The sequence below is a fragment of the Canis lupus genome, chromosome 37, assembly GCF_048164855.1.
Source record: "Canis lupus baileyi chromosome 37, mCanLup2.hap1, whole genome shotgun sequence".
Taxonomy (NCBI): Eukaryota; Metazoa; Chordata; class Mammalia; order Carnivora; family Canidae; genus Canis; species Canis lupus.
In genome coordinates, this window is record NC_132874.1 from 1,263,450 (window position 1) to 1,277,679 (window position 14,230).

Consider the following 14,230-nt stretch of genomic DNA (forward strand, 5'->3'; position numbering starts at 1 on the left):
GGTCGGTCGGCCTGAGCGACGCGCGCGCATCCCTCCGCGGGCCCCAGCTCTCCGGGGCCTGCGTGCCGCTCGGTCCGCGGACTGCAGTGGGAAGGTGGGTTCGGGCTGGGGGCCTGGGCACGCAAACAGCCCGGCCGGCCCGTTGCTGCCTCTCTCCAGGCCTCCTGCGCAGACTGCCAGTTGCATGAGGCATTCCTGCCAATCACAGTTCACAGCCTTTGGAATCCCGTTTGGCATTGAGGATAGTACACCTTAGGCTATTGTTAAAAAAATCATGGGTTGCTCAGTGGTTGAGCATCTGCCTTTGGCTCAAGTCATGATCCTGGCCTCCTAGGATCCAGTCCGGTATCGGTATAGGTTCCCTGCATGGAGCCTGCTTCTCCCTCTGCCTGTGTCTCTGCCTCTCTCTGGATCTCTCATGAATAAATAAATTAAATCTTAAAAAAAAAATCACGGTGATTGAATACAAATTTGCAACGAACCTTTAGCTGAGTTCGAGCCCTTGCTTTCCTGCTGAATTGCAATCTCTTAAAAAAAAAAAAAAACCTGTTTTGCAGCTTAGCCTTTTAAATGTTGTATCTGTGAGGGAAGCTTCACTGGTAGACTCTAGTTTTAACACCACAAAGTTGGGGGAAAGTCTATGTTCGCAAGTACATCCCTTCTGTGTGCCCTGAAGGAAAGCCCACGTCAGTAGGTTGTTAAGTGTGGTATTTGTTATCTAAGGACAAGAGCCACAGAGACAGTATTTCGACTGCTCTAAAGAACTGCCCCCAGGGCTGTCCGCTTGCAGGGGACCATATGCAAAACTGGGAAGAGAATATGTGCCTGCAAGCAGCTCTCCAAAACCTTGATGCATAAAGACAGTGGTAGGAAAAAAAAGAAAAAAAAAAAAAGCTCAGTGGTAAAAATGAAGATTCACTGATTTCCACAGAAACATAAATCTTAATTTACACATCATCTTGGGCAGCCCTGATGGCTTAGCCGTTTAGCGCTGCCGGGGGTGTGATTCTGGAGACCCTGAATCGAGTCCCACATAGGGCTCCCTGCATGGAGCCTGCTTCTCCCTCTGCCTGTGCCTCTGCCTCTCTCTGTGTGTCTCTCATGAAAAAATAAATGAAATCCTAAAAAAAAAAAAAAAAATTTACACATCATCTTAATACATTATGTTTCTATCATATTTGATTGTTCAAAACTAGTGCCTGCAGGCCTGTGCTCACCGGTTTTCTGGTTCTTCCTGTTTGGGGGATCTTCTTGTGGTCACTTGAAACTTGAAACGGTCACAACGGGAGGGAAAAGCTTGGTTCTTATCTCACTGAGTTGAAGAATGAATCTCGCAAACAACAGAGCCAGCAAAGTGATAGAAATTTATTAAGCAGAGATACAAAGAAAACTATCAAAAGTGAGAGAGAGAAGTCCTGACTGGGTTGCCACTGAGGGCTTTTTTGGTCTGTCTTTTATAGGGATCTGACCAGGGAACTTGCTAAATTTCTTGTCAGTATCAGTGGATTTATAAATTTCATATCTATAGTTAGAACAAACATGGTGGACTTGTAACAAGATGTTTCTTTGTAAATAGCATGAGCACAAAGCATTCCCTTCCCTCCTCCATAATATTTCTCTACATCTGGGGTTTCTGTGAGCCTAGTAGCCATTAAAGGGGGGTACTCCCTAACAATTTGGAGCTAGAGAGCCAGGTTTATTTTTGTTTTTACGGTCTTATTTGTTTCCTTGGGATGTGTAGGAGCCTGACTCTGGGGCCTTCCCCTTATCTTTCCCTGACTAGCCCCATCTGCCCCTAACTTGTTCCTATATCAACAGAAGGTGGACATTCATCACCTACTGCAGTGTTAGTGCACGCCTTATATATCTGTTGTACTAAAGTTTTAACTTTCCAGACTAAATAGGATTTCGGGGGGGGGGAGGTGAGGAAAATGTCATATCTGTGTTGTTTCTCCTCTCTCTCCCCATTTTTATTCCTAAGGTACCTTTCCTAACTACCCACTTATCCTGAGTTCTCAGGTGCCCCTCCAATCTTCACCTTAATCTCCCCTCTATGTTCCTGCTGGTAGCTGATGTGGAGGGAAAAAAGGCAAAAGAGAGGGGCAGCCTGGTGGCTTAGCGGTTTAGTGCAGCCTTCGAGCCCAGGGCCTGATCCTGGAGACCCGGGATCGGGTCCCACGCAAAATACTAAAAAAAAAAAAAAAAAAAGGCAAAAGAGAGAAATTAAACTTCCTTATAACTTAACACCCCTTTGACAAGTACTTGAATAGGCAGAGTGACCTTCCTCTGGGAGCTCAGCTGCCACAATGTTAATACTTTACTAGAAGCAAAAGGCAACCTTAGCTTGATATTAGCCTGACTTCCAGGATCCTGTAGAAAATCTCTTTGGAAACTTTCTTTATCTTTACTCCCCAAGGTATATGTTAGCAGGCATCCCCTAAGCACATGGCCCAGATTGACATCTGAAGGATCTCATGACTCAAATTTTACTAGACAGTAGTAAATAACCTTTTTCTAATAGTAAGTAGCACCCTTCCCCTCCTGGAAACCCTGCTTCTAAAATTTTTCAGAGATTTACCCTTTCCCTAACCCCTCCCAACTTGAATGTATTTAATAGGCCACTTCTCATGACCCGGATGCAGCTCTTCCTGCCCAGGGGTCCTGTCCCGTGCTTTAATGAAACCACCTTTGTGCACTGAAGACATGTCAAGAATTCTTTCTGACTATTCATTCCCAAACTCCAACACTTTCACATCAAATAGCCGCTACCAATGTTTTTATCCAGTTCCCAGCCCAAACCTGAAAATATTTTGTCCACCCATCAATTCCAAATCTTAGTTTTGATTTACTTTTAGGGTTTTGCTCATGTAATCATTGCAATGAAACAACACTGAGAAGTTAGTGTTTCTAGAGTCCTTCAAAACCCTTGTTTTTGCTCCTTATTTTATAGCTCTTGCCTCCCAGATGGAATAGTAACTGGAAGCAGACTAGAACTCTGCCCTCAGTTTCTTTTTTTACATTAAAAAATTTTTTTAAAACCAAAGTTGTACACAGAGGTAATTTAGAAGTAAAATAGTGTCACTGGCCCAGGTAAAGATTTCTTAATGATAAGAGATAAAATTGCTAAATTTGAATTCATCAAAATTTAAATCTTCTGCTCAACAAAAACACCTTTAAGAAAGTGTAAAGAGAAGCTACTGCCTGGAAAATATTTGGAATACATATTTCTGATAAATGGTATGCAGAATATATAAAGAACACACACAGCTCAATCCTAAGAAGAGGAACTAACATAAGTAGGCAAAAGATTCGATAGCACACCTTACAAAAGATGTTTAAATGGCCAATAAGCACATGAAAAGGTACTCAACACGATATGGGGAAATATAACATTAGAATCAAAATAAAATGTTAAAACCAATACATATCCATTAGAATGGCTAAAGTTAAAATGACAGCACCAGGTACTGGTGAATATATGAAGCAACAGAAACTCTTAGTCACCACTAGTAGGAATGTAAAGTGGTATGCTAGTTTCAAGAACTGTCAATTTTTTTAAATAACTAGCAATTTTTATTTTTATTTTTAAAGATTTTATTTACGGGGACGCCTGGGTGGCTCAGAGAAGCAGTTGAGCATCTGCCTTAGGCTCAGGGCATGATCCCCGTTTGGGGATCGAGTCCCACATCAGGCTCCCTGTGAAGAGTCTGTGCTTCTCCCTCTGCCTATGTCTATGCCTCTCTCTGTGTGTCCTATGAATAAATAATTTTTTTAAAAAAAGATCTTATTTATGTATTTGACGGAATGCAAGCAGGGGGACCCCAGATGCCTTTATTTAACTTTTTTTTTTTAAGATTTTATTTATTTATCCATGAGAGACACACAGAGAGAGGGAGAGACACAGGCAGATGGAGAAGCAGTCTCCCCACAAAAGAGCAGGATGTGGGACTCTATCCAGCATCCTGGGATCAGGCCCTGGGCCAAAGGCAAATGCTTAACCGCTGAGCCACCCAGGTGTCCCTTCATTTAACTTTTTTTTTTTTTTTTTAAAGATTTTATTCATTTATGCATGAGAGACACACACACACACAGAGGCACAGGCAGAGGGGGAAGCAGGCTCCATGCAGGGAGTCCAACATAGGACTGGATCCCGGGTCTCCAGGATCCCACCCCGGGCCAAAGGTGGCGCTAAACCGCTGAGCCACCGGGGCTGCCCTTCATTTAACTTTTTAATGAAGTTAAATAATGCCTGCATTTGGGCCCACCAATCTTACTTTTAGACATTTACCTAAGAGATCCTGGAAGAAAACATAAATCCACAGCAGCTCTATTCATAATAGACCCAAATTGGAAAAACCTGTATGTTCATCAATAGGAGAATAGAGAGTAAAATAGTGTTATGTTCTTTTTTTTCTTCAAGATTTTATTTATTTATTCATGAGATACAGAGAGGCAGAAACACAGGAAGAAGGAGAAGCAGCCTCCATGCAGGGATGCCTGATGTGGGACTCGATCCTGTGACTCCAGGATCATGCTCTGGGCTGAAGGCAGTGCTAAACCACTGAGCCACCCAGGCTACCCGTGTTATGGTCTTATGATTTTTGCTACTCAGAAATAAAAAGAAGCTATTGATCGATGAATAATGTGGATGAATGTTAAAAATATTATAGGGGTGCCTGGCTGGCTCAGTTGGTAGAGTATGTGATTCTTGACCTTGGGGTGGTGGCTTCAAATCCCAGATTGGGTATAGAGATTACTAAACAAATTTTTTAAAAAGTATTATGTTGAATAAAAGTAGCCTCATATGAACATATGGTCAAGAACAAGTAAAATTGGGGTGTCTGGGTGGCTCAGTCGGTTAAGTGTCTGCCTTTAACTCCGGTCATGATCTTGGGGTCCTGGGATGGAGTCCTGCATCAGGCTCCCTGCTGAGTGGGGAGTCTGCTCTGCTTCTCCCTCCACTCCACTTGTGCTCTGTCTCTCTCCCTCTGTCTCTGTCTCTGTCTCTGCCTCTCTCTCTCATGAATAAATAAAATATTTTTAAAAAGGGACTTCCAGGTGGCTTGAGTGCCTGCCTTTGGCTCAGGGCGTGATCCTGGAGTCCCAGGATCGAGTCCCCCATCAGGCTCCCTGTATAGAGACTGCTTCTCCCTCTGCCTATGTCTCTGTCTCTCTCTCTCTGCATCTCTCATGAATAAATAAATAAAACCTTAAAAGAAAAGTAAGATTAATGTGTGCTAACAGAAAACAAAAAATCTTTGGGGTTATGGTTACATGATTGCATACATATGTAAAAACAGAGCTGCACAAAAATTTTTAAAAGTTAATAAAATTAGGGATGTCTGGCTGGCTCAGTCGGTAGCGCGTGTGACTCTTCATCTCAAGGTTGTGAGTTCAAGCCCCACATTGGACATACAGCCTACTGAAAAAAAAAATCAATAGGGAATCCCTGGGTGGCTCAGTGGTTTTGTGCCTGCCTTTGGCCCAGGGCGCGATCCTGGAGTCCTGGGATCGAGTTCTGTGTCGGGCTCCTGGCGTGGAGACTGCTTCTCCCTCTGCCTGTCTCTCTCTCTCTCTCTGTCTATCATAAATAAAAATGAATTTTTAAAAATTAATAAAGTTAAACAGTACTCTCAGTTACTTTTTTTTTTTAAGATTTTATTTATTCATGAGAGACACAGAGAGAGGCAGAGACACATGCAGAGGGAGAAGCAGGCTCCATGCAGGGAGCCTGATGTGGGACTCGATCCCAGGACTCCAGGATCATGCCCAGGCTGAAGGCAGTGCTAAACCGCTGAGCCACCAGGCCTGCCCTCTCAGTTACTTTTTAAAAAAACATTTTATTTTATTCATTTGATAGAGACAGAGAGAGCACAAGCAAGCAGAGTGGCAGGCAGAGGGAGAGGGAGAAGCAGGCTCCCCATAGAACACAGAGCCCAATGTGGGGCGTGATTCCAGGACCCTGAGATCATGACCCAAGCTGAAGGGAGCCACTTAACTGACTGAGCCACCCAGTTCCTTTTACTTTTCACATTAACCTCCATAGTTATATGTACTAACATTGGCATTTCTTGATTTCTCATGTATAGATATTTTATATTATGTATTGATTTCCTATTATGGGAATAAGCATTTAATTTTTTATACCACTACTAGAACTAGCCACACCAGGGATCAGAAGCCATATAAATTTCCTGAATTGCCAGGTCCAACAATAACAGCAGCCCAGCCAAAGGCACAAAAACATTAGTCTCTGGTTATTTGTACTTTTCCTATTTGTGTAAGCATGGGACATGTTTCTAGTAAGGTTACCAGACAGAGACCTGGTTCTGAACTCAGGTTCAGCTCCTTACAGCTTGAAAATCAGTACTCAGAGACAGGTGATGGTGGGAAGGGAAAGCTGGCAACCTGGGAAGATGGTGGACTAATGTCTCAGAGACCATCGTCCCTGTCCAGGTGAAGCTGGAGGGCAGTGAAGGGGCAGGCATGGGGATAGGGAGGCAGCCCACCCCCCAGAGAAGCAGGTATCCAGCCTGCTACTCTATGGGGACATGACCCTGCACAGACTTGTGGGATTGTGGCAGTGGTTTCCAAGGCAGTAAGACCTTGTCTTCTGAGAAAGCCTGGACTTCACTTCTCAAGGCCAGTGGTCTGCCCAAGGAAAGTAAAGTTATTTCTGCTACAGACTTAGGTCAGCAAGCAAGGAGCACATGTGCTTGAAGTGAGTTAACCCTTAAGATCAGTTGGAGTGCTGTTACAATAATACTCCAAATATTTTCCATACCTGGTGCCTCAAAAGTGTTCCCAGATTCTCCCCAGTTGCTGTATTTTAGTTTCAGAAGCATCACTTCATATATAGTATATGGACTAGCATAGTAATTTTCAAACCTTTTGGTCTCAGAGAGCCTGGCTGGCTTAGTCAGAAGAGCATGCAACTCTTGATCTTGAGGTTGTGAGTTTGAGCCCCAGGTTAGGTGTAGAGATCACTCAAAAATAAAGTCTTAAAAAGTGTTTTTTGAGGTCTCATGATTCCTTTTATATTCTTGAAAATTAATGAGGACCCCAAAGAGCTTATTTTTATGTGGTTCACATATACATCACGATTCGTTGTGTTCAAAATTTAAAATGAGGAATTAAAAAAATTACTCCTTAAAAAAAATTACTCCTTAAAATGACAGGAATATTCCCATTACATGTTAACTTAATATACCTTATGGAATTTAATTATATCTTCCAAAACAAACAGTTAGTGAAAGGAGTGGAATTATTTCACATTTTTGCGAATCTCTTTAATATCTGGCTTAACAGGTGGTTGGGTTCTCACACCTGCTTCCTCTTTAGTATCACTGGAGAAATTCAAACCTCAGGACCAAATGTGATAAAGGGTAAGAGTGAGTCATTCATTTAAGAACTGCATTTGGGGCAGTTGGAGATCTCCCCGAGCAGGCTGCTGAGGCTTTGTCCTTTGCCTACAGCTTAATACCCACTTTCTGAAACAAGTAAAAAGGCTCTTACCAAGCAACTGAAGCCTAAGAAAGAAGTATGGCAAATTTTGAGATGACTCTGGACCTTTAAATGGAATGAGGAGGGATGCCTGGGTGGCTCAGTGATTAAGTGTCTGCCTTCTGCCCAGGGCCTGATCCTGGAATCCCAGGATTGAGTTCCACATTGGGCTCTGTGTGCATGGAACCTGCTTCTCTCTCTGCCTATGTCTCTGCCTGTCTTTCTCTCTCTCTCTCATTCTGTGTGTCTCTCATCAATAAATAAAGTCTTCAAAAAAAATTGAATGAGGAGGAGGAAAAATAAAGATAGCATTGTCTAGAAGTGAAGTATATTGAAGTTTTCCACCTCAGAGAGAGGTCCATGTTTTGGTAACTGTGTAGCTTTCCAGCCTGTCTGCCTGCTCCCTGTTCATTTCCTAGAGGAAGGCCTGTCCAAGGCCTACATATGTCCAACCGGGATTGGGTCTTCCCATTGGGCTAAGACCAGCTGCAGAAGCAGCCTCCTACAACTACAGTGGAAACACATACTACCTACATTAACCAGCACAGAACTCTGTTCTTTTTTCTTTTTCTTTTTCTTTTTTTTGACTTTGTTCTTAGATATAAGTGACACCAAACATCAGAAGACACCTAATAAAATCAAGAGCCGAGAATGAAAGGGAAGGGGCAGTTATAACATACATAGAAACAAACAAACAAACATACAAACAAAAAAACATACATAGAAACAACCCAGGGAACAGAAAACTGGAGTAATTGTAAATAATGTAGGGGAGTAAAAGCTTTCTCCCTTCTAGTTTTTTTGGTTGGCCTAATAATTAAATCAACATAAGACAGACTAGCTGAAGGAAAAAATTTTAGGGTTGTTCATATGAGAGTTCATAACAATATGGTACTCAAGGAAGTGGCCAAAGCAGGCAGCTTTTACGCCTTTTAGACAAAGAAATAATAAATTTGAGAGGAATTCACAAGATAAAAAAGTCTCGCTTAGGGTAGGAAACTGGTAAAGAAGTAACAAGGTTGTTTATAAGGTCTCTCAGCCCTGAATTTCCTGTTTCTGGTGATGAGGACATCTCTTTATTGGCTGGGAGGGTACATTCCTCCCAATACATGGGAGATTTATTTTCTGCTTTCAGGAGGGACAAAGGAGGGTCAGAGTTTCCTTTTTGTATTGGCTGTTTTTTAGGTAATTTTAATTCAAAATAATCAATAGTCCAAAGTGGCATATTTGGGGGCAGCCTGCCTTGAACTCCATCATCAACAAACAGAAAAAGAAATGGGGAGGTACAGTTAAGTAACATCATTTCAGCTGTAGGCTTTGTAGATATTCTTATCAGATTAAGAACTATCCTTCAATTACTTAATTTGCTAATTTTGAAAATTATGAATGGATGTTAAACTCTATCACCTTTTCTAAAGCTATTGAGTGTTATATTATTTTTGTCCTTTAACATGTTAATATGAATTACATTGATTTTCTCTAATGTTAAGTCAACCTAGCATTCCTGGAATAAAACCAACTTGGTTATAATGTATGTCATCCTTTCAATATATTGGATTTGCCTGAATATTAGTTTTTGCATTTTTGTAACTTTTGTTCATTAGTGACACTGTCCAAGTCAAGTTTGGAATCAAAGATATGCTAGCCTCATAAAATGGGTAGAGTATAACCTGATCTTTGTATTCTGGAAAGGTTAATATAAGAATTATTTAATTTTTGAATTTTTAAAAAGATTTTATTTATCCATGAGAGACACACAGAGAGAGGCAGGCTCCCTGTGGGGAGCCTGTTGCAGGACTGGATCCCAGGATCCTGGGATTATGATCTGAGCCGAATACGAAGGCAGAGGCTCAATCACTGAGGCACCCAGATGCCCCTATTCTTTAGATGTTTGGTGGAAATGTCCAGTGAAACCATCTGGATTTGGAATTTTCTTTATTTTTCTTAAATTCAGTTATCCATGTAAACACCATGGGATCTTATTAACAATATCACCAATTTCCAGCTTATGCCATCTTGAGAAGCTTCCTTGATTTACTCTGATGAAATACAGACGTAAAGGAGAAATCATCAGAGACAGCAGATTCTCCTTTGAAATGTTGCTGTTTTCCATGACCATAACCACTGTTCTCAGTTCTAGTTACCTCATACCTATATGACTGCAGCCTTGAGATAGTCTTTATAACTCTATTCCATCCCAGATATGGTTATACTAGATTCATGTTCCTTAAGTATCATTATCATTCCTCCATCACTGACCATGAGTGGTTCCTTCTCTCCTTATCACTAAAACAATTTTAAACTTCTTTGTTTGCCTTTTCTAAATTATATTTTGAAAGATTAAAATAACAAAATATGATAAAGATTAGAATCTACGTGTATATAAAAAAAGCTGACATCTTTATCCCCAAATGCTATTAACTAGAATGTTGCAAGAAATTCTCCAAGGGAAAAAAAAAAAAAAAAGAAATTCTCCAAGGATTTTTCACATTTCTCCAAGTCTTCTGATGATTTTTCTTTCAGGTTGTCTTTTCATAGATGCATTTCCTTTTTTTTTTTTTTTTTTTTTTTTTGATGCATCTCCTTTTGGACCAGATTTACTTCCTGACCAGGATAAAGTTTCTTTTCTCTTTTTTTAAAGATTTTATTCATGAGAGACACACGCAGAGAGAGAGGCAGAGCCATAGGTAGAGGGAGAAACAGGCTCCACGCAGGGAGCTCCACGTGGGACTCTATCTTGGGTCTACAGGATCATGCCCTGGGCTGAAGGCGGCGCCAAAACACTAAGCCACCCGCGCTGCCCCTGACCAGGATAATAAAGATAATGCTTCATTCTGGGACAAGACTGGGCAAAGACTGGGGGCCTGAGGACAAGGGAAACATGAAGCTCACAGTGTTTGTGTCACAGTGTTTGAATCCTTTGTTTCTGTCACAGGAGTCTGGTGATTTCTACAGTTCAGGATTTGTGAATCTGGCAGGTGAAATTGTTAGCTTGAGAATACTATGAAGTCTTCACAATTCTAAGCTTGAGGGGATCACTGCTCAGGTTGGAGTGCATTCTTTTCCTTCACATGCAAAAGCACAGCATATAATTACATCTATATACACATAGTTTTCTTTTAAGAAATGTGGAATACATATTGTCCTGACACTACTTTTTCCAATGACAATTTGCTATTTTAATTGCTGAATAGTATTTTATTTATTAAGATTTTATTTATTTATTTATTATTATTTTTTTAATTTTTATTTATTTATGATAGTCACAGAGAGAGAAAGAGAGGCAGAGACACAGGCAGAGAGAAGCAGGCTCCATGCACCGGGAGCCCGACATGGGAACCAGGATTGCGCCCTAGGCCAAAGGCAGGCGCCAAACCGCTGCGCCACCCAGGAATCCCGATTTTATTTATTTATTTGAGATAGAGTGAGCACGTGAGAGAGCACAGCAGAGGGGATGGGCAGAGGGAGAGGAAGCAGCAGATTCCCCACTGAGCAGAGAGCCTGACTTGGGGCTCAATCCCAGGACCCCAGGATCATGATCTGACTCAAAGGCAGGTGCTTAACTGACAAAGCCACCCAGAAGCCCCCGAATAGTATTTTATTATATAATATGGCATATGTAATTATTCTCTTATTGATAGACATGTAGATTGTTTCCTTTCTTTCTAACATTAGCAACTCCGTGTTTACTGCCCTCTAGAATGTTCCACCCCCCCCCCCCATCTAATCGCTGTGACACTTCCCCCATACTCTCAAGTCAAGGATTTGTCTCACTGTTTCTTACTCATTCTAAACACTAGTCTGTTATTCGAATAACAGGTCTCTCTTCTCAGGATTTTATCAATCTATTTATCACATTCTATTTTATATTACTTGCTATTATTGCATTTGATCTTTAGAGTATAAGTGGGTGCCTGGGTGGCTCAGTCAGTTAAGTGTCTGCCTTCAGCTCAGGTCATGATCCCAGAGTCCTGGGATGGAGACCCACACCAGCCTCCCTCCCTGTTCAGTGGGGAGCCTGCTTCTCCCTCTCCTGCTCCCCCCGCTTGTGCTTCTCTGTAACATAAATAAATAAAATATTTTTAAAAATAGAGCATAATCTTCCTCATTTAATATTCTGAGATCTCTCTCCCACTTCCAACGCACAGTGGCCCTTAAACTATGCAGATATGTGATACATTTCAGACAGGAAAAATGGTTTGATTTGTCGACTAGCTAAATTTAATCAATCTGATTCACCTTCCCCTTTCTTTTTTATTAATTCCTTCCTCCCGAGATCTGTCCTCATTCATCCAAGTAACTACTTCTCAAGAGCCTACCTGTGCCAGGTGCCCAGTCTGGTGAGAGTGCTGAAAGGAGCACATATATGAAGCTCCTTTGGACAATGACCACAACCTTGTCCATTCGTCATGGCTTGTCTGTTACTCAAGTCCTGCAGTTTACTTTTATGGGGCGGGGGGGAACCAAAGTAGCCTGCCCTCTTAGCCTTCTAGGTTTTTGGCTGAGATACCCCCAACACCCAATAAAAAGACAGGTTAACAGGAGAGAAACCGGGCAGTAACAGGTGTACCTCCTGTGCAAGTGCGAGACCCAGGAAAACTCAGTGAATCCGTGAAATGGCCCTATTCGCAAATGAAGATTTCTGGGGTTGGGGTGAAGCACAGTCCTGAAGGACGGGATTGCTACACAGATGTGTTATCTTCTGTATGACAAGAGGTTCTGGAGGCCTGGAGTCCTTCCTTCTCTTCCTCCCGGAGACATCCTCACAAATGGAAATTTCCCCTACACATGTAAATATTTCTTACAATGAAGTAACTCTCACGTGGTTTTCAGAGCTCCAGTCGTTTGTTCTAAAAAAAAAAAAAAAAAAATAATAATAATAATAATAACCAGCCTAAACTGTCCTTACATCAAAGAGGCATATTTGGGGTGGCCGGTTTTGCTTTTCTCCTTCACTTTTCTTCCACATGAGAGGTGGCGGGGCGCAGAGGCCTGTCCCCACGGCCAGTCTCGGACCTCCCGTGGAACCCTGACGATGTGGCCCGCCCCACGGTCAAGGGGCTTTATGGGAATCTACCCCGCCGCCTGACCGAGCCCTCGGGAGCCCCCCAAACCCGCCTTTCTGGTCTCTTTCAGGCTGGAACCCGAGTGTTCCTGGCCTCGGGGAGGACCGAACCCTTTTCCCGGCGCTCTTACGACTGTAGCCACTTCCGGTTACTGGTAGCTGATGGTTCCGGAGCCGCTGGCTGGAAGGGCTGGCGCTGGGGGGGGAACAGCGGCGCTTCGGGCTAGGAAACCGGCCGGAGAGAGGGGCTGCTGGTGAGTGATGGGGCAGGGGGTGGCGGGGCGGGCCCGGCGCTGGGCCGGAGCGGGGCAGAACGGCGGTAACTGGGACCGTGACGGGTTATCGTTGGAAACAACCCCCAGGGTGACGGACCCGTGAAGGGAAGTCAGTGTGGGGTTGGACGCTCGGGGCCAGTGTGCCGCCCGGGCGTCCGGATGCGGCGCCCCCCACGCGACCGCCTTCTTCCGGGGCCTTGGGGTCTCCGGGGCTAGGCAGGGAGCTGTGCGGTGCCCCAGCGGGACGCATGCGCAGCCCCTGGGCAGCTGTGTCTGCGGTTGCGTTTGCGCACCGCGTGCTCTCGGCTCCCCTCCGTAGGGTATGCCTGCCTGTCGACGCACCACCAGGCACCACCAATAGTAACATTCTCTTGCACGTGTATACCACAATTTCTCTATCCATGCATCCATCAATGGACGCTTAGGCTGTTTCCGTATCTTACCTGTCATAAATAATGCTGCGGTGAACATGGGGGCACGTGTATCTTTATTATTGTTTTTGTTTTCTTTGGATAAATACCCAGAAGTGGAATTGCAGGATCATATACTTAGTTTTTTTGAGGACTGTCATACAGTGGTGGCACCACTTTACTTTCCCACCAACAGTGCACAAGGTCTCTTTCTCCACATCCTCATCAACAATTGTTATTTCTTGTCTTTTTGATACTAGCCATTCTCGCTGGTGTGAAGTAATATCTCCCTTTACTGTAACATAAGCTAATGGGGCAGAGATCGTGTTCCCTGCTATATCCTCAGTACGTAGAATAGGGTTTGGCGCTGGAGGGGAGGAAAATTTCTTCCTGTACCCTTCGTGGTCTTCCATTTGGACTAAGAATTAAGTTTATTGGAGACAGGTTAACAGGAGAAAAGACCAGATGGAAGCCCAATAATGAACTTAAGACCTAAAAATGACCAAGGCAGGAAGTCTTTAAACTTTTTAGACAAAGAGACAATATACCTGTAAGGAATTGAGAGGACAGAGAAAACTTAACTTTGGGAGCTTCAATCAGTAAGGAATTTTAAACAGAATTTGGGCTGGGGTAGTAAATTAGTAAACAGTAACAAGGGTTATCTATACAGCCTTCTGGGCTCTAAATTTCCCATCTCTGGTGCTAAGGATGTATCCTTACCTCCTGGTACCTTTCACATGGGAGATTTATTTTCTGCTTTCAGGGGGACAGAAGAGGAGAGGAGTGTCCTTGCACCAGCTGTCTTTCCAGTAACTTATGTAAATGCTATAGTGGTACCTCATTTTGAGGCAGCCCGTCCTTGTCTCCTTATGTTTTTAAATTTAATTAAAATTAAGTGAAATTAAAATTGTAGTTCCTTAGTTTCATAGCCATGTGTACCTGGTGGCTACTATAGTGGACAGTGCAGATCTCAATCA

At 42.9% G+C, this 14,230-nt stretch overlaps 2 long non-coding RNA genes across 3 annotated transcripts in view; one reads left to right on the forward strand and one right to left on the reverse strand.

The window, feature by feature from the left end:
- Positions 1 to 11,592: 11,592 nt before the first annotated feature.
- Positions 11,593 to 13,096, reverse strand: LOC140626167 (uncharacterized). 2 transcript variants are annotated; one of them, XR_012025367.1, is made up of 2 exons: positions 12,700 to 13,096; positions 11,593 to 12,353 (listed from the first exon to the last, which is right to left on the reverse strand). It is a non-coding gene; the product is annotated as an uncharacterized lncRNA (long non-coding RNA). The 2 variants fall into 2 exon arrangements; XR_012025366.1 differs by having other exon boundaries at positions 12,622 to 13,096.
- Positions 12,526 to 14,230, forward strand: part of LOC140626164 (uncharacterized) — a 48,081-nt gene continuing 46,376 nt past the window's right edge. Inside the window, exon 1 of the long non-coding RNA XR_012025359.1 lies at positions 12,526 to 12,822. This is a non-coding gene — a long non-coding RNA (uncharacterized lncRNA). The remainder of the gene's footprint in view (positions 12,823 to 14,230) is intronic.